Genomic DNA, 27,472 nt, shown 5'->3' with positions numbered 1-27,472 from the left:
TTGAACGTGCTGTTACAGTCCGCGCACGAGTGATGGGACACTGCATCTCCGTGGTAGCCATGACGTGGGGATTTTCCCGAACGACCATTTCACGAGTCTACCGTGAAAATCGGAAATCTGGTAAAACTTCAAATCTCCGACACGCGGCTGCCGGAAAAAGATCCTGCAACAACGGGACCAACAACGACTTAAGAGGATCGTTCAACATGACAGAAGTGCAACCCACCCGCAAATTGCTGCAGATTTCAGTGCTGGGCCATCAACAAGTGCGAGCGTCCGAATCATTCAACGAAACATCATACGAGGATATGATCTTTCGGTGCCGAAGGCCCATTCGTCTACTGTTGATGACTGCACAACACAAAGCTTTACGCCTCGCCTGGGCCCATCAACACCAACATTGGGCTGTCTATGGTTCAAATGGCTCTGAGCACTATGGGACTTAACATCTATGGTCATCAGTCCCCTAGAACTTAGAACTACTTAAACCTAACTAACCTAAGGACAGCAAACAACACCCAGCCATCACGAGGCAGAGAAAATCCCTGACCCCGCCGGGAATCGAACCCGGGAACCCGGGAGTGGGAAGCGAGAACGCTACCGCACGACCACGAGATGCGGGCTTGGGCTGTCTATGACTGGAAAAGTATTGCCTGGTCGGACGGCTCTCGTTTCAAATTGTATCGAGTAGATGGACGTGTACGAGCGTGGAGACAACCTCATGAGTCCACATACACTAAATGTCAGCAGGGGACTGTTCAAGCTGATGGAGGAGTGTAATGCTGTAGGGCGTGTGCAGTTGGAGTGATATGGGACCCGTTATACGTCTAGATACGACTCTGACAGATGAAACGTCCGTAAGCATCCTGACTGATCACCTGCATCCATTCATGTCCACTGTGAAATCCGAGCCACTTGCGGAAATTCCAGCAGAACAACGCGACACCCTACACGTGCAGAACTGCTACAGAGTGGCTCCAGGAACACTCTTCTGAGATTAAACACTTCCGCTGCCCACCAAAGCACCAGACATGAACATAATTGAGCATATCTGGGATGCCTTGCGACTTGCTGTTCAGAACAGATCTCCACCCCGTCGTACTCTCACTGATTTATGGCCAACCCTGCAGGATAGATGGCGTCAGTTCCCTCCAACACTGCTTCAGACGTTGCTCAAGTCCATGCCACGTCGTGTTGCGACACTTTCTACACCTACATCTACATCCATACTCCGCAAGCCGCCGGACGGTGTGTGGCGGAGGGTACCTTGAGTACCTCTATCGGTTCTGTCTTCCATTCCAGTGTCTTATTGTTCGTGGATAGAAAGATTGTCGGTATGACTCTGTGTGGGCTCTAATCTGTCTGATTTTATCCTTATGGTCTCTTAGCGATATATACGTAGGAGGGAGGAATATACTACTTGACTTCTCGGTGAAGGTATGTTCTGGAAACTTCAACAAAAGCCCGTACCGAGCTACTGAGCGTCTCTTTTGCAGAGTCTTCCACTGGATTTTATCTATCATCTCTGTAAGGCTTTCGCAATTACTAAATGATCCTGTAACGAAGCGCGCTGCTCTCCGTTGGATCTTCTCTGTCTCTTCTACCAACGCTATCTGGTACGGATCCCACACCGGTGAGCAGTATTCAAGCAGTGGGCGAACAAGTGTACTTTAGACTACTTCCTTTGTTTCCGGACTGCATTTCCTTAGGATTCTTCCACTGAATCTCAGTCTGGCATCAACTTTATATGATCATTTCATTTTAAATCACTCCTAATGCCTACTCCCATATAATTTATGGAATTAACTGTTTCCAGTTGCTGACCTGCTATATTGTAGCTAAATGATAAAGGATCTTTCTTTCTATGTATTCGCAGCACATTACACTTGTCTACATTGAGATTCAATTGTCATTCCCTGCACCATGCGTCAATTCGTTGCAGATCCTCCTGCATTTCAGAACAATTTTCCACTGTTACAGCCTCTCGATATACAGCATCATTCGCAAGAAGCCTCAGTGAACTTCCGATGTTATCCACAAGGTCATATATATTGTGAACAACAACGGTCCTACGACACTTTTGCGTGCTTTCTGGGGCCCTACACGATATTACGCAGGTGTACCAGTTTCTTTGACTCTTCAGTATAGTTTAAGCTAAGAACTCTGTTTTGACAAATATCCTGAAAGATAGCGTGAAAGGATGCATTTGGAGACACAATTGTGTCGTGTTTCCGGGGTCTCCCGCAACGCCGCCAAACCTCAACGTGGCATCACTGTGCGGGTCATCGCCCGTGCTCCGCCGGCGCTTACCAGTGACTGTACAGGTAACAGGACCGGAAAAACTGTGGCCCTATGATAAATGAGGCTGTAAACACGCAACACACAGTGACCTTCTGAGGATGAAATGGTACTGGTTGATTTGTGTGTGAATTTTCCGTTGCCCAACTTCGGCAATTCTTTGTGTTGACATATCCTGTCAGATGGAAGTGGGCTACGTCTGACCACGTCTTCCACGGCCAGTCATTGTCCAGTTCCATGTGAGCAAGAAATTCTAAAGCAGAGGTCTCTCTTGATGATGGCTGATCAACTCGGTCTCATGGGTAATTTTGAATGGATAGCAAAGAAGGATGTTCCGTAGGATTTTACGCAGCTTCCTCCACTACTCGCCTCCCCCTGCATTGCTGTGGCCACTGCAACCACTGACGTCGAAATTGTTCGTTTCCTCCTTCTACCAGGTTGCACTCCAAAAGAACCCGTCTTTTCGAATTTCCGAATCATTTTCTCTGGACCCACGGCAGTCATCGGACCAACGCCTTTATTCTAGGGTTTCAGTGTCCGGAACTTCTGCAGAGCGACGTGTGCAGTCATCATTCTTGTAATACAGCTTTACAAGCAGAGCGCGATCCTGCAATGAGACGGTCATGGAGGATGTCGGAGACGCTAAAGGAGGAAAAGCCGTGTACCCGGCCTGTTTATACCAACTTCAATGGGTCGTGCGCATGACAGATGTTTTCATTTACGTATTCTGACACATACAGCTTCATCTATTTATCAATTTTCACACTTTTTTTCTTACGCCATAAGTTTTACCCCTTCTCCGATAATAGTCTGTTGCAAGTTAACGTCGTTCTTACCAGCGTTTTGAAAGTTTAACTTTAATTATAATCACCCTGTACATGCAGGTGGTTTGCTAACGTCGGCCTTGATATGGAAGCATAGCAAGACTCTAGGTAATTCTTCCTGAGAGTGGACCCAACGGAAATGCTGCGGCTGCACAATTTCTGTAAGAAATGCTTAAATTCAGGTCTATGCAGTTTGTTCCAAGGTATGTTCCTCGAAACCAATGCAAAACACGATTCCTTTTAAAATTCGCTATTACATGATATCGGCTGTCCCTGCAACGGTGTAAGTAGAACCTGTTTCTTTGATGAATTTTTTTGTTTATTACTAATATGTAGATTGCTTCATAAATGTTCAGTTTCAAACCGCATATCCGACATGTTTAACACAAGTTCGGTAGATGACCATTTCAGAGTCAGTTTCAATAGAAACCGAGGTTTTCAGCTTTGATGATAACGAGAACACAACCGGTGCCATGGTTAACATAAATATAACTGTCTGTTACACACTGTGAAACATTTATAAAGAGTCATTGTTGTCCGCATCGAAACTGTGCAGTTTAGTTTTACGGTGAACGGTACTGACAATAGTATGTGAAACACAATAATAAAATTTAATTTTTTTCCTTTCTTGCTGTACAACGATAATGTATGAAATCGACAAAAATGTACAATAATTCTTCAATAATATTAAAATAAGTAAAATTATGTAGTGTAATATATGTATTCTGCCTCAAAATATGTAAAAATATATAATTTAAAATTTCGAAATAAGGATTCTTACAGTGTACTTCGCCGACATTTTAGTTTTTCATTTAACTACACATATAGGAGCCAAATATGTAATTACACGAAATTCGGACTCTAAGCCAGGACTAACAAAAAACATTAAACTTACAGGTTTGAAATTTTAAAAAAGTTTTCAATAGGTGGTCCTCTTCCTCCTTTAGCCGTCCTCCTTGATTCAGTATCGCTCCACCTACGCAAAGAAATGATATCAGCTGGCGTTGCTTCCTCCTGCTCACTAACATACTGCAGCGGTGCCTCAGTTTTGAACCCTTCGGGATGTGGGGTGAGATTTCTGATGTCATCCTACAGTGAAGAGCCAAACAAACCAGTACGCTTGCCTAATAATGGTATAGGGGCCGCGCGAGCGCACAGAAGTGCCGCAACACGATGTGGCATGGGCTGGACAAATGTCTGAAATAGTGATGAAGGGAACTCACACCATGAATCCTACAGGTCTGTCCATAAATAGGTAAGAGTACGAGGGGATGGAGATCTCTTCTGAACAGCACGTTGCAAGGCATCCCAGATATGCTCAGTAATGTTCATGTCTGGGGAGCTTGGTGGCTAGCGGAAGTGTTTAAACTCAGAAGTGGTCCTGGAGCCACTCTGTAGCAATTCTGGACGTGTGGTGTGATGTACTGTCGTACTGGAATGGCCCAAATCCGTCGGAATGTACAATGGACATAAATGGCTGCGGGTGATCAGGCAGGATGCTTACGTACATGTCACCTGTCAGAGACGTATCTAGACGTATCAGAGGCCCAATATCAGTTCAAATGGACACGCTCCACACCTTTACAGAGCCTCCATCAGCTTGAAGGGTTCCCTGTTGACATGCAGGGTCCATGGATTCATGATGTTGTCTCCATACCCGTACACGTCCGTCCGATCGCTACAATTTGAAACGAGACTCGTCCGACCCGATAACATGTTTCCAGTCACCAACAGTCCAATGTCGGCATGGGAGGCGTCAAGCTTCGTGCCGTGCAGTCATCAAGGGTACACGAGTGGACCTTCGGCTGCGAAAACCCATATCGATGATGTTTCGTCGAATGGTTCGCACGCTGATACTTGTTGATGGCCCACCATTGAAGTCTGCAGCAATTTGCGTAAATATTTAACTTCTGTCACGTTGAACGATTCTCTTCAGTCGTCGTTGGTCCCGTTCTTGCAGCATCTTTTTCCAGCCGCAGCGATGTCGCAGATTTGATGTTTTATCGGATTCCTGATATTCACGGTACACTCGTGAAATGGTCGTACGGGAAAATTCCCACTACTTCCCTATCTCGGAGTTTCTATGTACAGGGCTATTACAAATGATTGAAGCGATTTCGTAAATTCAGTGTAGCTCCATTCATTGACATATGGTCACGACACACTACAGATACGTAGAAAAACTCATAAAGTTTTGTTCGGCTGAAGCCGCACTTCAGCTTTCTGCCGCCAGAGCGCTCGAGAGCGCAGTGAGACAAAACGGCGACAGGAGCCGAGAAAGCGTATGTCGTGCTTGAAATGCACTCACACCAGTCAGTCATAACAGTGCAACAACACTTCAGGACGAAGTTCAACAAAGATCCACCAACTGCTAACTCCATTCGGCGATGGTACGCGCAGTTTAAAGCTTCTGGATGCCTCTGTAAGGGTAAATCAACGGGTCGGCCTGCAGTGAGCGAAGAAATGGTTGAACGCGTGCGGGCAAGTTTCACGAGTAGCCCGCGGAAGTCGACGAATAAAGCAAGCAGGGAGCTAAATGTACCACAGGATGGTGCTCCACCGCACTTCAATCGTGATGTTCGGCATTTCTTAAACAGGGGATTGGAAAACCGATGGATCGGTCGTTGTGGAGATCATGATCAGCAATTCATGTCATGGCCTCCACGCCTCCCATGCGATTTCTTTCTGTGGGGTTACGTGAAAGATTCAGTGTTTAAACCTCCTCTACCAAGAAACGTGCCAGAATTGCGAGCTCGCATCAACGATGCTTTCGAACTCATTGATGGGGACATGCTGCGCCGAGTGTGGGAGGAACTTGATTATCGGCTTGATGTCTGCCGAATCACTAAAGGGGCACATATCGAACATTTGTGAATTCCTAAAAAAACTTTTTGAGTTTTTGTATATGTGTGCAAAGCATTTTGAAAATATCTCAAATAATAAAGTTATTGTAGAGCTGTGAAATCGCTTCAATCATTGGTAATAACCCTGTAGAATAGCTAGTCGGCCAACTATGACACCACGTTCAAACTCGCTTCAGTATTGATAGCCTGCCATCGTAGCAGCAGTAACCGATCTAACAACTGCACCAGACACTTGTAGTCGTGTCTAGGAGTTGCCCACCGCAGCGCCATATTCTATTTAAATATCTCTTTATCTAAATACGTATTCCTACACCAGTTTCTTTGGCGCTTCAGTGTGAATCACGAAAGACCTACAAAACATTTGAAAGGCCATACAGCATAGTAGGCGGCACCTAGTTGAAAAACCTTTGCAGAAGTACAGTAGGTACAATAAATTAAACCTCATTTTATCTCGGAGAAGTGTTATTATGGTACTAATTAAGTACAGAGAATAGTACGGAGGCCGGTTAGTCACGAGTCAATAGTCGAGAGTCTACTGTACTTTTATTCTACAGACGGTGTTAAGATTTTACGCGTTTCTGTCTCTAGCACGAGTCTCATAAAAGAGTTACCGATCGCTTCCCACGAATACTCTACATAATATGTCGACACTATTCCAACGCCAACCAACGGCGATGTTCGCACAAAAGTTAGGCCCAGCTTGAGCGATCCGTAGTCGGTTAGCACTCATCTCGTTTCTACTTAACACGCTGCATCGACCACGAAAAAGATCTGTGCATTGACTTTCGTGACCGTAGGTTCAGAACACATGAGGCGTAGATGACGTTCAAAAAGGTAACATAAACCTCAGTTAGAGAGAACTGGAGGTTGCAATTTTTCTTTATTGCGAGATAACTTAACCTGGAAGTTTCGTTGTTTATACACTATTGGCCATTAAAATTGCTACACCACGAAGATGTGCTACAGACGAGAAATTTAACCCACAGGAAGAAGATGCTGTGATATGCAAATGATTAGCTTTTCACAGCATTCACAAGGTTGGTGCCGGTGGCGACACCTACAACGTGCTGATATGAGGAAAGTTTCCAACCGTTTTCTCATACAAAACAGCAGTTGACCGCGTTGCCTGGTTAAACGTTGTTGTGCTGCCTCGTATAAGGAGGAGAAATGCGTACCATCACGTTTCTGACTTTGATAAAGGTCGGATTGTAGCCTATCGCGATTGCCGTTTATCGTATCGCGACATTGCTGCTCGCGTTGGTCGAGATCCAATGACTGTTAGCAGAATATGGAATCGGTTGGTTCAGGAGGGTAATACGGAACGCCGTGCTGGTTCCAAAAGACCTCGTATCACTAGCAGTCGAGATGACAGGCATCTTATCCGCATGGCTGTAACGGATCGTGTAGCCACGTCTCGATCCCTGAATCAACAGATGGGGACGTTTGCAAGACGACAACCATCTGCACGAACAGTTCGACGGCGTTTGCAGCAGCATGGACTATAAGCTTGGAGACCATGGCTGCGGTTACCCTTGACGCTGCATCACAGACTACCTGCGATGGTGTACTCAACGACGAACCTGGGTGCACGATTGGCAAAACGTCTTTTTTTTGGATGAATCCAGGTTCTGTTTACAGCATCATGATGGTCGCATCCGTGTTCGGCGACATCGCGGTGAACGCACATTGGAAGCGTGTATTGGTCATCGCCAAACTGGCATCTCACCCGGCGTGATCGTATGGTGTGCCATTGGTTACACATATCGGTCACCTCTTGTTCGCATTGATGGCACTTTGAACAGTGGACGTTATATTCGATCCCAGCGAAACCCTACATTTCAGCAGGATAATGCACGACCGCAAGTTGCAGGTCCTGTACGTGCCTTTCTGGCCAGCACATTCTCCAGATCTCTCACCAAATGAAAACGTTTGGTGACTGAGCAACTGGTTCGTCACAATAAGCTAGTCACTACTCTTGATGAACTGTGGTATCGTGTTGAAGCTGCATGGGCAGTTGTACCTGTACACGCCATCCAAGCTCTGTTTGACTCAATGCCCAGGCGTATCAAGGCCGTTATTACGGCCAGAGGTGGTTGTTCTGGGTACTGATTTCTCAAGATCTATGCACCCCTACTGCGTGAAAATGTAATCACATGTCAGTTCTAGTATATTTGTCCAACGAATACCCGTTTTACATCTGCATCTCTTCTTGGTGTAGCAATTTTGTTGGCCAGTAGTGTAAACGTGTAAACTTCATGTGGACTTGGCTGTGGATAAGGGAGAAATTAATTTGTTTGCAAGAATTAGTTTCGAAGCTTAGTGAAAGACAGCTAGCACTGAATACATTTAGCATAAATGTTCGATATTGTTCATCAAGATGTTTCAACAACGTAAGTTCATTTTTAGAAACACTGAAAAATAGTTTCAGGGGTTGGTCTCTAATTAAGAAGAGTGGATAGCCAATCTAGCAGAAGAATTAAAACGTTTGCTCATGTAACTTATGTTCTATGAATAAATGCTGTTCCAAATACCACCACACTGAGAATCGCGTCGGTACTGGTAAAATTTGTTGTAATAAAATGATGAAAAGCGTTGTATTGGTGGTAAAAGATTTACTTTAATAGGACACATTCTTCTATGGCAAGGAAGAAGTAGCTCGTAAATTTTCTTTTATGCTTCACAGATGCCTGAGAGTAATTTACCTTTTCATTCTTTTGCAAATGTGTCAACCTTCCCTTGCTTTTTATTCTGAGCGGTAATCTGCTTTACCAGACGAACAACGGGTTTTGAATATTTACTAGTATTTGAGTGTTTAACACTTAATTTCTTAGTTATTGACAATTAGTATCTGTTACCCGCTGCTACGCTCGCATATCAATAGTTGCATTATGATGTGTGATGGTGAGTAAGTAAGCCACAAATTTTACGTGATGTTCGTGCACAGACTAAGTAAAACAAAGTGACTGCTGTGCTGTTATGTACGTGCATAATGAAACTGTTTGTACACTCCTGGAAATGGAAAAAAGAACACATTGACACCGGTGTGTCAGACCCACCATACTTGCTCCGGACACTGCGAGAGGGCTGTACAAGCAATGATCACACGCACGGCACAGAGGACACACCAGGAACCGCGGTGTTGGCCGTCGAATGGCGCTAGCTGCGCAGCATTTGTGCACCGCCGCCGTCAGTGTCAGCCAGTTTGCCGTGGCATACGGAGCTCCATCGCAGTCTTTAACACTGGTAGCATGCCGCGACAGCGTGGACGTGAACCGTATGTGCAGTTGACGGACTTTGAGCGAGGGCGTATAGTGGGCATGCGGGAGGCCGGGTGGACGTACCGCCGAATTGCTCAACACGTGGGGCGTGAGGTCTCCACAGTACATCGATGTTGTCGCCAGTGGTCGGCGGAAGGTGCACGTGCCCGTCGACGTGGGACCGGACCGCAGCGACGCACGGATGCACGCCAAGACCGTAGGATCCTACGCAGTGCCGTAGGGGACCGCACCGCCACTTCCCAGCAAATTAGGGACACTGTTGCTCCTGGGGTATCGGCGAGGACCATTCGCAACCGTCTCCATGAAGCTGGGCTACGGTCCCGCACACCGTTAGGCCGTCTTCCGCTCACGCCCCAACATCGTGCAGCCCGCCTCCAGTGGTGTCGCGACAGGCGTGAATGGAGGGACGAATGGAGACGTGTCGTCTTCAGCGATGAGAGTCGCTTCTGCCTTGGTGCCAATGATGGTCGTATGCGTGTTTGGCGCCGTGCAGGTGAGCGCCACAATCAGGACTGCATACGACCGAGGCACACAGGGCCAACACCCGGCATCATGGTGTGGGGAGCGATCTCCTACACTGGCCGTACACCACTGGTGATCGTCGAGGTGACACTGAATAGTGCACGGTACATCCAAACCGTCATCGAACCCATCGTTCTACCATTCCTAGACCGGCAAGGGAACTTGCTGTTCCAACAGGACAATGCACGTCCGCATGTATCCCGTGCCTCCCAACGTGCTCTAGAAGGTGTAAGTCAACTACCCTGGCCAGCAAGATCTCCGGATCTGTCCCCCATTGAGCATGTTTGGGACTGGATGAAGCGTCGTCTCACGCGGTCTGCACGTCCAGCACAAACGCTGGTCCAACTGAGGCGCCAGGTGGAAATGGCATGGCAAGCCGTTCCACAGGACTACATCCAGCATCTCTACGATCGTCTCCATGGGAGAATAGCAGCCTGCATTGCTGCGAAAGGTGGATATACACTGTACTAGTGCCGACATTGTGCATGCTCTGTTGCCTGTGTCTATGTTCCTGTGGTTCTGTCAGTGTGATCATGTGATGTATCTGACCCCAGGAATGTGTCAATAAAGTTTCCCCTTCCTGGGACAATGAATTCACGGTGTTCTTATTTCAATTTCCAGGAGTGTATTTACTTCGATCGGGAAAATGTTTCCAATAAATCTATTGAAGGCTGAAATACGTGCTATACAACACATCATCCAGTGCTGCAGCCACACTTACGGAAGAAGGACGAACTGCCCATTCCGCCCTACAGCTACCGTTGAATATAGCAGAAGAAAGATTCCCGGTGTATAACATCTCAAGAGCGTCTGTACGGGGTGAACTTCTAAAGTGTGTTAAGGTTATCTTGCAGGATGAAGCCGCAATGTCACATATAGAATCAGTCGAAGCCATGGACAGAACATTACAAGACTTGTGAGGAAACGCTGAGGTGATGGGAGCAGCTCTACTCATACTCTCAGAAGATTTTCGACAAACACTTCCAGTTACCCCCAAGTCAACAGCAGACGAGAACACTGCATGCTTGAAAAAATCACGTCTCTGGCCACCCATACAAATACTGGGACCAACAATAGCTATGAGAGTTGAACTAATAATAACAGCACATTTTGCTCAACAGTTTTTACAAACAGGCGAAGGCACATATCTTATTGACCAGATAACCGGCGTCATTATACTCAACAAATGGTTAAAATGGCTCTGAGCACTATGGGGCTTATCATCTTGCGAGGTGCCGAGGCTAGCAGTGTATTTAACACTAAATTCTTCTAGAATCTCCATATGTAAATGATGCTCTAAGCCCCCCCCCCCTATTCTAACTCCGACTTTTGCTGTTGCACAAGGATTTAAAAAAATACGCGAACTGACTCTAATCAACCCTGCCAGTGGAGTAGAAGAGAGTTTGGCACCTGCAATAATTTAATTTGATAAATAAGTTAAATAAACAAAGGTTTCATTAACATAGTGAGGAATGATAGGGTTGCTCTACCGATTAACAGAATGAAAATTCTGTCCAAAATAACAATATGATTTATTAAGACTAAACACAAAATAATAAACAAAAACACATGAAACATTTACAATACATCAAACTGGCTCAAACTGGATACTCAAACAAACGCTGCGAATGTGAAGTTGTCCCTAAACTAGAGTGTGAGGATTATGACGAAGCGGTATGTGGAGCCAATTCCTTGCAACTCAAATCTTAAGAGAAAACACATAGCCAACCCAACATTAATTGCTGCTACCCAAGACAGAACAAAGTTAGAAAAAGACGAACAGGCGCGCTCTGCTGAGCTCTGATTATCACCTAGGAAAATCCCTGTCTGCCGGTGCTGCGGACATACCTTACCAATCTGTCTTCTTAACTGCAAGAACACGATTTGGCGTACCGGAGGCGATGGCTGGTTGCTTCGACGTCCTCGACCGAAAGGCGAGAGCCGACTACCCCGAGCACCCATACAGGCCGAACACACAACATTCCCGCCCCCGCGACAGTGGCCGTGGTTAAACGTTCCAATCAGCAACTCCAAAACCGGCGGAAAATTCCACTCTATTGCCGGAGCACTACCATTCCACCAATGGAGATTCTTGGCGCCAATTTCTGCGCTGATTTTGCTACGTCACGGAGCTATGCCCTGAGCAAGCCAATCACAGTTACTATTTTGCAGAAAGCGCGGGAATTTTCCCGCCACAACTGCCTGGGCACACAAGTCATTCCCACGCCTCGCTGGTAGCCCGCCAGAAAGTGTTTTTGCTAAGTTTCTGCGAAGTAACGGAACCTCTAACCCAGCCGCTACTTCAGACCCCTCCGGGCGTGTCTTTTGACAATGTCGGCGTCTGCAAAGCATTCACTCGACTTCCTCACACCCGTCGGCTTAACCCTTTCCAGATCAGCAGAGCCCATCTGTCACCGGACCACCCGGGTGACGAGAGACGCTGCGTGGGAAGTCCGCGTGTGAAGGAATAGCGACTTTTCAATGCATGCAATTAGAGAGGAAAATCGTAAGGTAGAAAATGAGAGGGGGCTCATGCCACCTCTCAATCTGTGGTCATCAGTCCCCTAGAACTTAGAACTACTTAAACCTAACTAACCTAAGGACATCACACACATCCATACCCGAGGCAGGATTCGAACCTGCGACCGTAGCAGTTGCGCGGTTCCAGACTCAAGCGCCTAGAACCACTCGGCCACACCAGCCGGCACTCAACAGTGATTTCTTCAACATAGCCACTGCTGAAAAATTAATCCGAACATTGTTCATAGCTATACCAATCCGGGCTGTCTATTTGAAAGCGCAGTTCTGGCAACCAAAAATAATAGTGTCGACGATATCAAGTTTAATATTCAAAATAAAATTCCTGATGAAGAGAGAAGATACAAATTGATTGAAATGCTGGTAAACGTTGAACAAAGTATTATCTTCCCTTCAGAATTCCTAAACTATTGCAATTACTAGCAATGCCATTACACTGCGTTCGACTTAATACTGATCTCCGATCATACTACTAAGAAATCTGAACTCACCAAAACTATGTAATGGCACAAGAATGAATAACATCATCGAAGCCGAACCTATGACTGGTAAGCGCAAGTGACAAACAATGTTTATCCCAAGAATATCACTCATCTCTACTGAACTGCCCCATTCCAATTTAAAGGACTGCAGTTTTCAATCAAATGAGTGTACAGTTTTACAATTAACAATGTGCAAGGGCAAACTTTAAAATGTAGCGGCATCAACCTCAAAGACTCCTGGTTCTCTCACGGTCAGCTATACGTAGCTCGCTCTCGAACAGTAAATTCGAAAAATTTTGTACATATATGGCCGGCCGGAGTGGCCAAGCGGTTCTAGGCGCTACAGTCTGGAACCGCGCGACCGCTACGGTCGCAGTTTAGAATCCTGCCTCGGGCATGGATGTGTGTGATGTCCTTAGCTTAGTTAGGTTTAAGTAGTTCTACATTCTACGGGACTGATGACCTCAGAAGTTGAGTCCCATAGTGCTCAGAGCCATTTGAACCATTTGTACATATACGCACCGGACAACAAAATGAAAAATGTTGTTTACAAACAAATATTGTAAACAGAATATGTTTCCAAATTTTTACTTCTTATACTTTAACAGATAAATATGTGTTCAATAGAACTTTTTCACCTCTTATACTTTAAGGTTTCTCCTTCTATTCCAGTTACCACAGAATCTCATATCAACTCCCTGTATGAAGCCGGGCGCAACAGTTAGTTAATTAAATTGATCATGAGAGTCACTTTGCACAGTGAATAATTTTTTCCTGCAGTCTGTTCACATTCACTAGATGGCTCAAACTGGAATCCCTAGAGGGAAGGCGATGTTCTTTTCTAGGAACGCAGTCGATGAAGTTCAGAGAACCGACATTTGAAGCTGACTGCAGAAGGTCCATGAAGAAAAGATACGAGAAATTAGTGCTCATGTGGCGGCATAGAGACGGTCTTTTTCCCTCGCTCTGTTTGCGAGTGGAACAGGAAAGGAAATGACTAGTAGCTGTACAGAGTACCCTCCACCACGCACTGTACGATGGCTTGTGAAGTAAGTATACAGACACGGAAGTAAATTTATCTATTACGATGTCACTCAATCGATTTATAGGTACACAAAACTCACGGAAGAATGTTGTCTCTTATTTATCGAGAAAACAAAAGCCGAAACTTCTGCTGCTAATTGTCTCTCGGTAAAAATCTTCGTATTAGCCCCTAATTTTCTGACTGCAGTCACTTCGCGAGATGTATGTTAGGGGTTGTAATATTTCCGTCCACAATACTTAGGAGAAACAGTACAGAGCTCACCTCTCAGCTCCCCTTTCGTCAAAGTATCGCTTACCTGCCGTGCTTGCCGAATTCTCTTGTCTTTCATAAATCCACGTGATTTCGACAAGTAAGAGAGGGCCTCGCCAAGTCACAGACCTCTGCTAATTCTCTCGAGACCCCATCATTTTCCAACAGCACTGTTCCGTTAGTTATAAGACCGTCTAGTCCTTCACTCGTCACTGTCCAGGTAGAGAGCTGTCACATAGCACACTAGCGTACAGGAGGTAATTCACAGTATACGTGGACTGCACACGTAGCACATACAATTCTTTGATGTCGAATGATTGCCTATAAATATCCACTTGTCTTCTACTTCTTCTTCTTCTTCTTCTTCTAGTGTTCAACCCTGAGGTTGGTTTGCAGCAGAGCGCCATTTCTCTCTTCTGTCTGCCCTCCCCTTCGTTTTCACTTATGTGTTACAGCCGACATCATTCGCGATGTGTTACATGTATGATATCTTTGGTCGCCCCCCCCCCCCCCCCCGCCGATTCCTTCCCTCAGTAGCTCCTTCTGCTATTGTTCCAATGATATTGTTGTGTCTTAGGATGTGGCCGGCCGCGGTGGTCGTGCGGTTCTAGGCGCTCCAGTCCGGAGCCGCGCTGCTGCTACGGTCGCAGGTTCGAATCCTGCCTCGGGCATGGATGTGTGTGATGTCCTTAGGTTAGTTAGGTTTACTTAGTTCTAAGTTCTAGGGGACTGATGACCACAGCAGTTGAGTCCCATAGTGCTCAGAGCAATTTGAACCATTTTGTCTTAGGATGTGCCCTACAAGCTTGTCTCTTCTTGTTTGGATGTGCCTCCACAGAGATCTGATTTCCCGTACTCTTTTAAGCAGCTCTTCATTTGTTACTTTGTCTCTCCAGCTGAGCTTCATCATCATTCTATAGCACCGCATCTCCAGGGACTCTAGCCATCTTCTCTCTTCTCTTTCCATTGCCCAAGCTTCACATCCGTATAAGGCCACACTCCAAACTAAAGCTTTCATGATACGTTTCCTTATTTTCAGACTGATGTTTTTGCTGGTGAGTAAGTTCCTCCTAAGATTAAATGCAGTTTTGGCCTGTTGTGTCCTGCTCACAATTTTCTTCTGGCTTCTACCATCCCGTGTTATTTTTTGTAGGTAAATTCCTCTATCACTTCTAGCTGTTTTCTTCCAATTCTCATTCTCAGAGGTTCATATTCTGCTTCTGTACTGCATACTATCACTTTAGACTTTTTAATGTTTATTCTCATTCCGTACTGATTGCACAGAATTCCTTCCATTGTTCTGAGGACTGCCGCTAGATCTTTTCTTGTCTCTGTGACTATACCAATACCATCTGCATAACGTAGCATGTCTATCTTCAGCCCATTAATTTTGATCCCCACCTAGTAGTTTCTCAAACTTGGTCTATAGATTCCTGCATATGTCCTAATCTCCATTCCGTGTAATGGTGCCAGAGTCCTCGTTTACAACACAATATCTCTATCTCTCTCTTCCTTATTTTTATAACACAAAACGGAGTGAAACTACAAACTATAAAAACTTCGCTAACGTCACCTGTTAGAGAACTCAATAAGAGTTTACCGCGTTTCTCCGTTCCGCTACATCGAAAGCAGCATGCGTGTTGACATCGACCATATATTGTGATCCCATTAAACATACATGTATTGGTCCATTGGAGGAGGAAGCTAGTGGTCGAATTCGCTTTCACGGACATGTGTTAAGTTCTGTCGCCTGTAGCGGAGGAAGACCATATACCACAGACTGTTAATCACAATAGACGGTTATCGTGTTGTTGTTCCATAAGTAGTTCGATACATTTTTTTTGCTGTAACACATTGCAGCAATATACTCTAAAGCGCGAAAGAAACTGGTATAGGCAGGCGTATTCAAATACAGAGATATACAGTATAAACAGACAGAATACGGCGCTACAGTCGGCAACGCCTATATAAGACAACAAGCGTCTGGCGCAACTGTTAGATCGGACACTGCTGCTACAATGGCAGGTTATTAATATTTAAGAGAGTTTGGAAATGATATTATAGTCCGCGCACAAGCAATGAGGCACAGCATCTCCGAGATAACGATGAAGAGAGAATTTTCCTCTACGACCATTTCACGAGTGTACCGTGAATATCAGGAATCCGGTAAAACATCAAATCTTCGACGTCGCTGCGGCCAGAAATAGATCCTGCAAGAACGGGAACAACGACGACTGAAAATCGTTCAATGTGACAGGAGTGCAACGCTTCCGCAAACTGCTGCAGATTTCAGTGCTGGACCATCAACAAGTGTCAGCGTGCGAACCATTCGACGAAACGTCATCGATGTGGGCTTTAGAAGCCGAAAGCCTATTCGTGAACCCTTGATGAGTGCACGACACAGAGCTTTACACCTCACCTGGTACCGTCAACACCGACATTGGACTATTGATGACAGGAAACATGTTGCCTGATTGGACGAGTCTCGTTTCAAATTGTATCGAGCGGATGGATGTATACAGGCATGGAGACAACCCCATGTGTCCGTGGACCCTGCATGCCAGCAGGGGACTGTTCAAGCTGGGGCTGGAATGGTGCAGGGCGTGTGCAGTTAGAGTGACATGGGACCCCTGATACGTCTAGATACGACTCTGACAGCTGACACGTACGTAAACATCCTGTCTCATCAACCGCATCCATTCATGTCCATTGTGCATTCCGACGGACTTGGGCAATTCCAGCAGGACAATGCGCACCTCACACGTTCAGAATTGCTACAGAGCGGCCCCAGGAACACTCTTCTGAGTTTCAAAAAATGGTTCAAATGGCTCTGAGCACTATGGGACTTAACCTCTGAGGTCATCAGTCCCCTACAACGTAGAACTACTTAAACCTAACTAACCTAAGGACATCACACACATCCATGCCCGAGGTAGGATTCGAAACTGCGACCGTAGCAGTCGCGCGGTTCCAAACTGAAGCGCCTAGAACCGCTCGGTCAGCCCAGCCGGCTGAGTTTAAACACTTCCGCTGGCCACCAAACTCCCCAGACATGAACATTATTGAGCATATCTGAGGTGCCTTGCAACGTGCTGTTCACAAGAGGTCTCCAACCCCTCGTACTCTTATGGATTTATTGACAGTCCTGCAGGATTCATGGTGTCAGTTCCCTCCAGCACTACTTCAGACGTTAGTCGAGTCCATGCCACGTAGTGTTGCGGAACTTCAGCGTGCTCGCGGAGGCTCTACAAGATATTAGGCATGTGTACAAGTTTCTTGGCTCTTCGATGTGTGACTACAACTTTGTACACGGCCATACATTTTGTTTTTCTACCACGTCTTTGAGGTCTGTGTCAAGCGTTAAAACGACATCAACTCGTTTCGGTCCACTGGCTCTCACAGAAGGCCGTACATCGCATGGTGTAGGTAAGCTGCTACCACAACACACAGGATGATTGAAATAAAAGACAGAGTCGGTGGTGTTCATTATTGACAAAAATGTGGAAGACATCGCAATATATGGAAAATGGAAGACTGTGTGGTATTGTGGAGCATTTCCAAATAGCTGTCCGTAGGTGATGACCTCTACATATAATATCTCGCACAGTGACAGGCTAGCAGATGTCTCGGTGTCGCGTTTGCGAAGAGTCCAAGAGCATTGATTTTCCTTATTGGTGGCGTATATTGTACCCAGACATACGATCACTACTTTGGTCTCCTAGGTGGTGGTCATCCTGATCTAGGAATCTTACGACACCGCACCTTTCATTTTTATGGCTTACAACGCACAACCGCTAGTGGATCAAGGGCTATTCTGCAGTACTTAAACCCATAGAGCGCACATAGTATGCACCATTAGTTGTCAACAGCAGTGATGGAGCATTGGAATGATTTTCATACACCCAGGCGAGTATGTAAGTACCATTCTTCGTAATTTTACGAATTTTCTGTCAATTTTCGTAATTTCACCAGGTTCCACGTAATTTAAACGCATTTTACCTAATTACTCAGTCTCCAAAGCACGATTCTCAATTTATGTATCATTGCTAAACCATCGCCATGTATTACCTGTCCAGTGTTATATATATATGGACATATCGCGAACCTGTTACTCTGCCTACCTCATATAACACACATACTGTTTCTTAGTGTAGGGAATAGCCACCAGCTGAGAGGAGGTTCAAAAACTACCTATCTTAGCCGAAACACTTAACAGTTTCGGTAAGTTTTTATTACGATTACCCATCTCTGCCTATATGGATGGGGGTTACAAAGTGTTCTCGAATTTGTGGATCCTGACCAAACTCTACAGGGTCTCTCTATGCATCCTGTAACTGCTTCCCTGTCTTTAACCAACCCTTTCTGCAATACTGTCTCCGATGTAATTTGAAACTGACCAGCAGTAGAAGGGTACGATACCCACTATATTCGACGTCTCGTGAAGGAACAGCACGAGATGAGTTCTACGTAGTCAATACACTTTAATATTCTGCTTTCGGAAAGAGCATTACGCGTGTTCCAAACTGGTAAAAGCGACTAACGGTAGTGATATAGACCGGCGTTCTCATTCTAGTATTGTAACCGCCGTTTTACGGCGACTATTCCATATAAATTTCACTCACGTCAACCATCCAGTGATACATGATCTCTCCCTAGATGCATGCATGCTGAGGGGATTAGCACTCCTTATTGGTGTATCGCAGATACGAGCCTGATACTTTTGAGAGTATTGTGATGTTATAACCGACTGTTTACGAAGAAGAACAAACTTATGGTTCACTCATGATGGAGCTCCAGATGGAAGGAGTTCGAAACATTTTACGTAAATCACTTATGCTTTCAATTCTGTATTGTTTTAGTGTTTGTATTCCATACCAAGATGGTAATGGAAAGAGACAAATTACGTATAACATAAACACACACTTCTAAGGCTGCACGGTTCTGCACTTAACCATGTATAATGTTAAAGCAATGTGTTTTCCGATTTTTTAGTCACGTGGAACGCAACGCCGAAATATACGGGGCTATTACAAATGATTGAAGCGATTTCAGAAATTCACTGTAGCTCCATTCATTGACATATGGTCACGACACGCTACAGATACGTAGAAAAACTCATAAAGTTTTGTTCGGCTGAAGCCGCACTTCAGGTTTCTGCCGCCAGAGCGCTCGAGAGCGCAGTGAGACAAAATGGCGACACGAGCCGAGAAAGCGTATGCCGTGCTTGAAATGCACTCACATCAGTCAGTCATAACAGTGCAACGACACTTCAGGACGAAGTTCAACAAAGATCCACCAACTGCTAACTCCATTCGGCGATTGTATGCGCAGTTTAAAGCTTCTGGATGCCTCTGTAAGGGGAAATCAACGGGTCGGCCTGCAGTGAGTGAAGAAACGTTTGAACACGTGTATCTGGACATGCTGGAAAATTGGCTCATGCCACAACTGGAGACCGACAGCACCGACGTCATCTTTCAACAGGATGGTGCTCCACCGCACTTCCATCATGATGTTCGTCATTTCTTAAACAGGAGATTGGAAAACCGATGGATCGGTCGTGGTGGAGATCATGATCAGCAATTCATGTCATGGCCTCCACGCTCTCCCGACTTAACCCCATGCGATTTCTTTCTGTGGGGTTATGTGAAAGATTCAGTGTTTAAACCTCCTCTATCAAGAAACGTGCCAGAACTGCGAGCTCGCATCAACGATGCTTTCGAACTCATTGATGGGGACATGCTGCGCCGAGTGTGGGAGGAACTTGATTATCGGCTTGATGTCTGCCGAATCACTAAAGGGGCACATATCGAACATTTGTGAAAGCCTAAAAAAACTTTTTGAGTTTTTGTATGTGTGTGCAAAGCATTGTGAAAATATCTCAAATAATGAAGTTATTGTAGAACTGTGAAATCGCTTCAATCATTTGTAATAACCCTGTATTTACAACACCTGACATACATTCACCTTGCGCCCGCATCTCGTGGTCGTGCGGTAGCGTTCTCGCTTCCCACGCCCGGGTTCCCGGGTTCGATTCCCGGCGGGGTCAGGGATTTTCTCTGCCTCGTGATGGCTGGGTGTTGTGTGATGTCCTTAAGTTAGTTAGGTTTAAGTAGTTCTAAGTTCTAGGGGACTGATGACCATAGCTGTTAAGTCCCATAGTGCTCACAGCCATTTGAGCCATTCACCTTGCAAGTTTTCTATCCCACTCACCATAACGAGAAACTTTAAGGTGATAAAACTACTACCTTCTACACCAAAGGGAACAAAAATAGATTCTTTGTGATACATGCACTGCACAGCATTCTGGAGATGTATGGCGCTCACTGTTCACATTCGATTCCTTTTCAGAAATCAAGCTATGCTCACATCAGTCATATAAAATGATCGTGAGCAACGAAAAAATGCATGAAACAACGATATCTTACGAGAAAATTGACAAATGCATAGCAGTGGTTTCTCAAGGGTGAAATTACACGCCATGCTTCACCAACTCTGTGAAGAGAACACTGTCTCTTCCACACAAATCCATCAAGCAAATGTATACACAACGATTGCAATAACTCACAAACACCTGTCACTGACTTAGAATCATTGTACTTATAAAGACTCGATTTATGTCCAAGGTGTGACGGGGGAATGGAGTACTATGTATACCTCTTCCTTCCTCTAGAGGAGGGTGCCGAAATAAGTTTTCCATCGGTTTGGTGATCATGATGCGTCACACATGCGTTGGAAGTCCTCTGCTAACTGTGGGGAGGTTTGCTGTTGACGATTACAGGTAGATAGCGCTCCCAGTCACTTACAGAACACGCAGTTGTATACTAGTCGAACGCAGATTGTACCACACAACTGACACAGCCCGAGAGAACGACGGGACTTGATTACACGTCATGCCGTCTACACTACTGAATACAAAGACAACTCTCAGACTTTTCTCTTTCCCTCAGCAGACGTGGACGTGTTACACATCTGAACAGAAACCGTCATAGAACGGAAACAATACGTTTTCAGACATGAATTCCTATTCAAAATACACTGAAGCGCCAAAGAAGCTGGTATGGGCATGCGCATTCAAATACAGAGACGTGTAAACAAGCAGGATACGGCTCTGCGGTCGGCAACGCCTATATAAGGCAACAAGTGTCTAGCGCAGTTGTTAGATCGGTTACTGCTGCTACAATGGCAGGTAATCAAGATTTAAGTGAGTCTGAACGTGGTGTTACAGTCGGTGCGCGAGAGATGGGGCACAGCATCTCAGAGGTAGCGATTAAGGGGCTCCGGAAAGGCTCAAAATCATGAAAAGTTCAATTTTTACTTTTTTGCGTTTTCTGAATCTGCAGACTATTACCTTTTAATAGATATATAATTTATTCAATTCCGAAGACTACAACTATTTTTAAATTTTTTTTGAAATGTGTTCTACATGGGCGTGACCCACTGTGGCGCTGTTAAACTGCTGTCAAATGGTGTTATTATTAACGTCCGTGTTCATCAGGTACATTTTAGTGATGTGAGATAAAGTATGTGTTGTGGCTAACCTGTGATGGTTCAATATATATCGCTGGTGTGATTGTCGATTGTTTCATGTTTATTTACTCTGTCGTTATCTCGAAAATATTCATAATTAATTCTGTTTCTTGAGTCTCTGTTTTGTTGAAGTATAATAATGAGTAAAAGTAAAGTTGCTGTTGCGACTTTAAATGATGGCAACATTGTAAGGTGCAAGGTATTTAGAAATATGGGAATGAAGATAGGTTCTAACATGGTACGAGCGATGCTTGCTTTAGACAAGGAACGCGTTCGGGCTGCAGACAGGGCTGTAAAGAGTCTAGAAATACAAGCAAGAGGAAGCTGGAGGAGGAACAAGAGGAAGCTGGAGGAGGAGTTTGCAGAGGATGAAGATAATCCATCCTATGGACCTGGAATGCACTGAAAAGTTAATCCAATCTTTGTCGCTCGATTCCCAAAACTTTTATTTTCTCATACTAATTACATGTTTTCTAAGGATCTTCCAAACATATTTGTTTCAAACTTTCAGTAAATGTTACACAGTACCTTCTGCATAATTTAACACAGCCTTTTTCCAAAAAACTGTATATTTTTGAATATATAAATAAAAATTGCAAAAAAAGTTGTGAATTTTCATTACAATTGAAAAAAAAATCATCTTTAATAACTGAACTAAAATTTTGCAAATTCCATGTGTTGAGTTGTTGCCCATGTTCCAATAAATAATCTGTAAAAAGTTCAACTTCCTACCTCAAATGCTTTGTGAGGAAAGATGTAATTTATAAGCGTTATTTTAACATTGCAAGTATAGGGCGTTCTGGAGCCCCTTAAGTGGGTATTTTTCAGAACGACTATTTCATGACTGTACCGTGAATATCAGGAATCCGGAAAACATCAAATCTCCGACATCGCTGAGGCCGGAAAAAGGTCCTGGAAGAAGGTGACCAACGACGACTGAAGAAAATCGCTCAACGTGCAATCCTTCCGCAAATCGCTGCAGATTTCAGTGCTGAGGCATCAACAAGTATCAGCGTGCGAACCGTGCAACGAAACATCATCTATATGGGCTTTCGGAGCCGAAGACCCGCTCGTTTTGTCGTGATGACAAAGCTTTACGCCTCGCCTGGGCCCGTCAACACCGACATTTGATAGTTCATGACTGGAAACATGTTGCCTGATCGGACGAGTCTCGTTTCAAATTGTATCGAGCGGATGGACGTGTACGGGTATATACAAAACCTCGTGAAGCCATGGACCCTTCATGTCAGCAGGGGACTGTTCAAGCTGATGGAGGCACTTTAATGGCGTGCAGTTCGAGTGATAGGGGACACCTGATACGTCTAGATACGACTCTGACAGGCGTCACGTACGTAACCATACTGTCTGATCTTCTACATCTATTCATGTCCATTGTGCATTCCGACGGGCAGCCCTGCATGATTAATGGTCGTCAGTTCGCTCCAACACTACTTCAGACATTTAGTCGAGTCCATGCCACGTCGTGCAGTGGCACTTCTGCGTGCTCGCGGGGGCCCTAGAAGTCTGTAGCTGGAATCTCCGAACACTGTGCATGATAAGACAGGAGTCTTCAGTATTTATGTAAAAGAAACATAACTTAAACGACGAATATTACTGTCTTCATATCGAATACTGGCTGCCTACAAAGTGCTGCTATCATTTGAAGAAATCATATGTCTGAAATTAGAGACAGAATCTCGTTTGCTGTAAAACGTTTCGCACCTCTCAAGACCTTTTCTTCTTTTTTTTTTTTTTGTACGTCATTATTTTAATATGTGTACTGCTCGTAGCTTGTATAACCTTAAGGTGATACTCGAGTTCTGCCCATGTACCGGTCAGCACTGCAGCATTGATTGGTTCCTCTTTTAGTCCACGAAGGGTAGCAACGCTATTGACTGGTGTTGTGTACACGCGATCCTCTGACATCCTCACCAAGAGAAGGCTATTAGCGTGGTGCAGGAAGGGTGCGGATGGCATGCAGTGGAAGCCTAATGAACCGTCCACCTCTTAGGGAATGTGTTATTCAGTGCATCCCGTATGTTCAGACTCAAATGTTCGGCTCATGTGTCAACATACTGGAAGATGATGGACGGAACCAGCTCTTCGATATGTCGTAAACAGAAACTGCTAGAGCATGTCAAGGTAAACATTTCCCGTTAAACATAGCGTCCATAATTAAAATTCCAGTTTCAAAACTCTATAGAAAGAGAACAACTGCCCAGAATGACGTCAAATTTGAACAGCTGTAGAAAACGTCGTGGAACATAAATGAAAACGAAAGATTAATCGCAATTCAACGGCTATGGTTTCAATTGTAGATTACGCCATCCGTACTGTTCAATATCCGTGACTGTATAAGTTCGGCAGTCAAAAGTTGTGGCACCACGGCAAGATCGTACCACATGGGATCGGAAAAGTTGGTCTTTAATCGTTCTGACGCTAAAAACCTGACAAAAAGCAAAATGACATCGGTTTACAACTGTCGTGAGATTGGCGCAGGATATGTTCAATAAGCTGGCAATCCTATTCAGCCACAAGTTGAAATCGGGAAACAGCATGTTCTACAACAGATAGGAGTTCCTTGGGGTTTATGTTCAGAATGCGTTGCGCTATAGTTTGATTCAGTTTAGCTACGTTCATAACTGGAGCACTGCACACGACATCTTTCAGATAAATCCAAAGCCAGGAGTCATTCGGATTAAGAGCAGGTGATCTGGACGGCCAGGTTGTAGGGAAAGACGACTGATACTATGCAATGTGCGGAGGAGCGCCACCTTGCGTGAAAATGATCCTATCCACACATTCAAGCTCTTGAAGAGTTGGAATGACGTTGGTGCGCAAAAGACTTTCATAGCGTTTACTAGTGATGATACTGGTAATAGGACCCACAGGTCTCATCTCCTCGAAAAATATATCCCTGCAATAAACGATGCCGTCAACCCGCAGTACACAGTCATCTGTCCAGGGTAAGTGGTACCGGCTGATCTAAGTGCAAATACTCCGTTGCCCATATTCTGCATTTCTGCATGTTAGCATGTCCGTGGAGATGGAAATGGGCTTCGTCTGTCCACAGAATTTCCCAAGGCCATTCATTGTCCACTTACATCCGAGCAAGAAATTCCAGAACGAATATTTGTTTTGCTGGCAGGTCAGCAGGAAGCATCTGCTGAACACGGGTGATTTTTACGCATAGCGATGCAAGGCGTTGCGTAGGATTTTATACACCGTGCTTGCAGGCATTTCAAACGTTCGGGCAATTTCGTGTGCACTGCATGTTTGCACACCACAGCTCAACTTCTCCTGCAGTGCTGTGGCCACATACCTGATACACGTCGGCTCAGCTGCTTTCGTCCCACTGTTACATTGCACTTCAGAGGAGCCGGCCGCGGTGGTCGTGCGGTTCTAGGCGCTGCAGTCCGGAACCGCGGGACTGCTACGGTCGCAGGCTCGAATCCTGCCTCGGGCATGGATGTGTGTGATGTCCTTAGGTTAGTTAGGTGTAATTAGTTCTAAGTTCTAGGGGACTGATGACCTAAGATGTTAAGTCCCATAGTGCTCAGAACCATTTGAACTATTTTTGCACTTCAGAGGAACCTGTCTTTTCGAATTTTGCAATCATTTTCTCCAGAATCTTAGCAGACATCGGACCAATGCCTTTTTTCATATCCTTTGGTGTTCGGAACTCCTGCAGGAAGGAGTATTGGTGCACAGACACTTTTCTTGTCAAGGAGCTCTACCAGCAGCGCGCGATCTTTCATAGAGAATGGTGTGGGGCGTATCGGACGCAAACTGATGAACAGTCACGAACCGCGTGTTTGCCAGTGTGTATATTCTGACGCTTACAGCACTGTTTACTGAGCATTTTTTTTCCATGACGTTTCCAGCTGCGTGAATAACATGCTGTTCAAATTTGACGTCTCTTCCTACAGCGTTTTGATACTGGACACACTTTAATTTTGTCTGTGAAGAAAACTAGGCTTATTACCCTACGTGCATTAGGCCAAAGTCCGCTCCCCGGGCCGGCCGGGGTGGCCGAGCGGTTCTAGGCGCTACAGTCTGGAACCGCGCGACCGCTACGGTCGCAGGTTCGAATCCTACCTCGGACATGGATGTGTGTGATGTCCTTAGGTTAGCTAGGTTTAACTAATTCTAAGTTATAGGGGACTGATGACCTTAGAAGTTATGTTCCATAGTTCTCAGAGCCATTTGAACCATTTGAACCGCCCCCCGGTAGCTGAGTGGTCGGCGCGACAGAATGTCAGTCCTAAGGGCCCCGGCTCGATTCCCGGCTGGGTCGGAGATTTTCTCCGGGGTGTTGTCATCATCATCATTTCATCCCCACCGACGTGCAAGTCGCCGAAGTGGCGTCAAATCGAAAGACTTTCACCCGGCGAACGGTCTACCCGACGGAAGGTCCTAGTCACACGACATTAAATTTGGCCAAAACTTCAGGCCATAGTAGATGTGTTTATTTGTATTGTGTTAGTCTTCGGACCCCTAACTCCTAACGGTGTGGCGATTCAGATGCCCAGAAATGTGTAACGTTGCTTCATTTACAAACAGGCACTATTTCAAATAATCATTGTCAGCGTCTATCGTGGGCAGCATACAACGCTTGAATGCATAAAGCAGAGCTGCAGTGCTTTGATCATTTCCACTTTTTACGCATAAACACGTAACCGCTTTGCAACACCTTATCATAACTGATCTTGCTTCTTCCAGGTCGCGTGATGTGTGACGAATTGTCTTCTGAATCAACTTCCAAGAAGCTTCGATACTGAGCGTCTCTTTAAAGTTTTGAGCCACCTGATTACGCGTTTTTTGTTTTTTGTTCTGTTTTTTCTTGCCCTTCGCGTCCTCCCATAATGGCGTCTATAATTCCGTGGTAGATTCTGGATACCATATGACACGTAGCGCCTTTTCCTTGTTCTTGTCTGTCACCATTCTGACGCACTCCATGTCAAGTCTACTATAAAACTGGAAATTTGTGGTAAGATCTTATGGGACCAAACTGCAGAGGTCTTCGGTCCCTAAGCCTACACACTACTAAACCTTGCTTAAACTGACTTACACTGTGGACAACACACACACCCATGCCCGAGGGAGGACTCGAACCTACGACGGGGGGAGCCGCACGGACCGTGACAAGACACCTTAAGCCGCGCGGATACCCCGCGCGGCTCTGCTATATAAAGGTCAAAGGCAAGAAACCTCTGTGTGCTGAAAGACTTTTAACAACGAATCATTATTCTCCATCTCTTATAGTTTACAAGTTACAGTTTATTTTAAACGATAGCAGGACTTCAAATACGACACATATCCCTTATGAAGACAGTAGTCTTTGCCAGTTATGTAAAAATGCTACTCTGTTTGATACAAACGAAGACATCTGCTTTATTATGTATTTAAAATATATAAACATGATTGACACGTGGAGTGCGTCTTTTTAAAATGAACGATTGTGCATGGACGCAACTTCTTACTGAGCTCTCGCATGATAATGGCATAATAGTTCGAAATCGGCATAGTAAATAAACATTTAATTACAACCACAAGTAAAATATAGTCATTTCTAAAATTAGCTTTTGATTACACAAAAATCACATTTGTAGAACAGAAGACGCTCTTAGACTAAAACCAAATTGTACCGAGCACACTAAAAGTTGATATCTCTTAATATACATTTATATGTACATCAGATATGACTATCCACACGTCATACTTATTTCATAGAGGATTTATCCGAGCTATTTACGATATTTTTCGCGATTGCGTCCCGACTAGCATAGAGAATAAATTAACACCGAAATCTTTCCGTAGAGGCAATGATTTCTCTTATTTTATT

The sequence above is a fragment of the Schistocerca cancellata genome, chromosome 12, assembly GCF_023864275.1.
Source record: "Schistocerca cancellata isolate TAMUIC-IGC-003103 chromosome 12, iqSchCanc2.1, whole genome shotgun sequence".
NCBI lineage: Eukaryota > Metazoa > Arthropoda > Insecta > Orthoptera > Acrididae > Schistocerca > Schistocerca cancellata.
Note: the sequence above shows the minus strand (reverse complement) of the source record.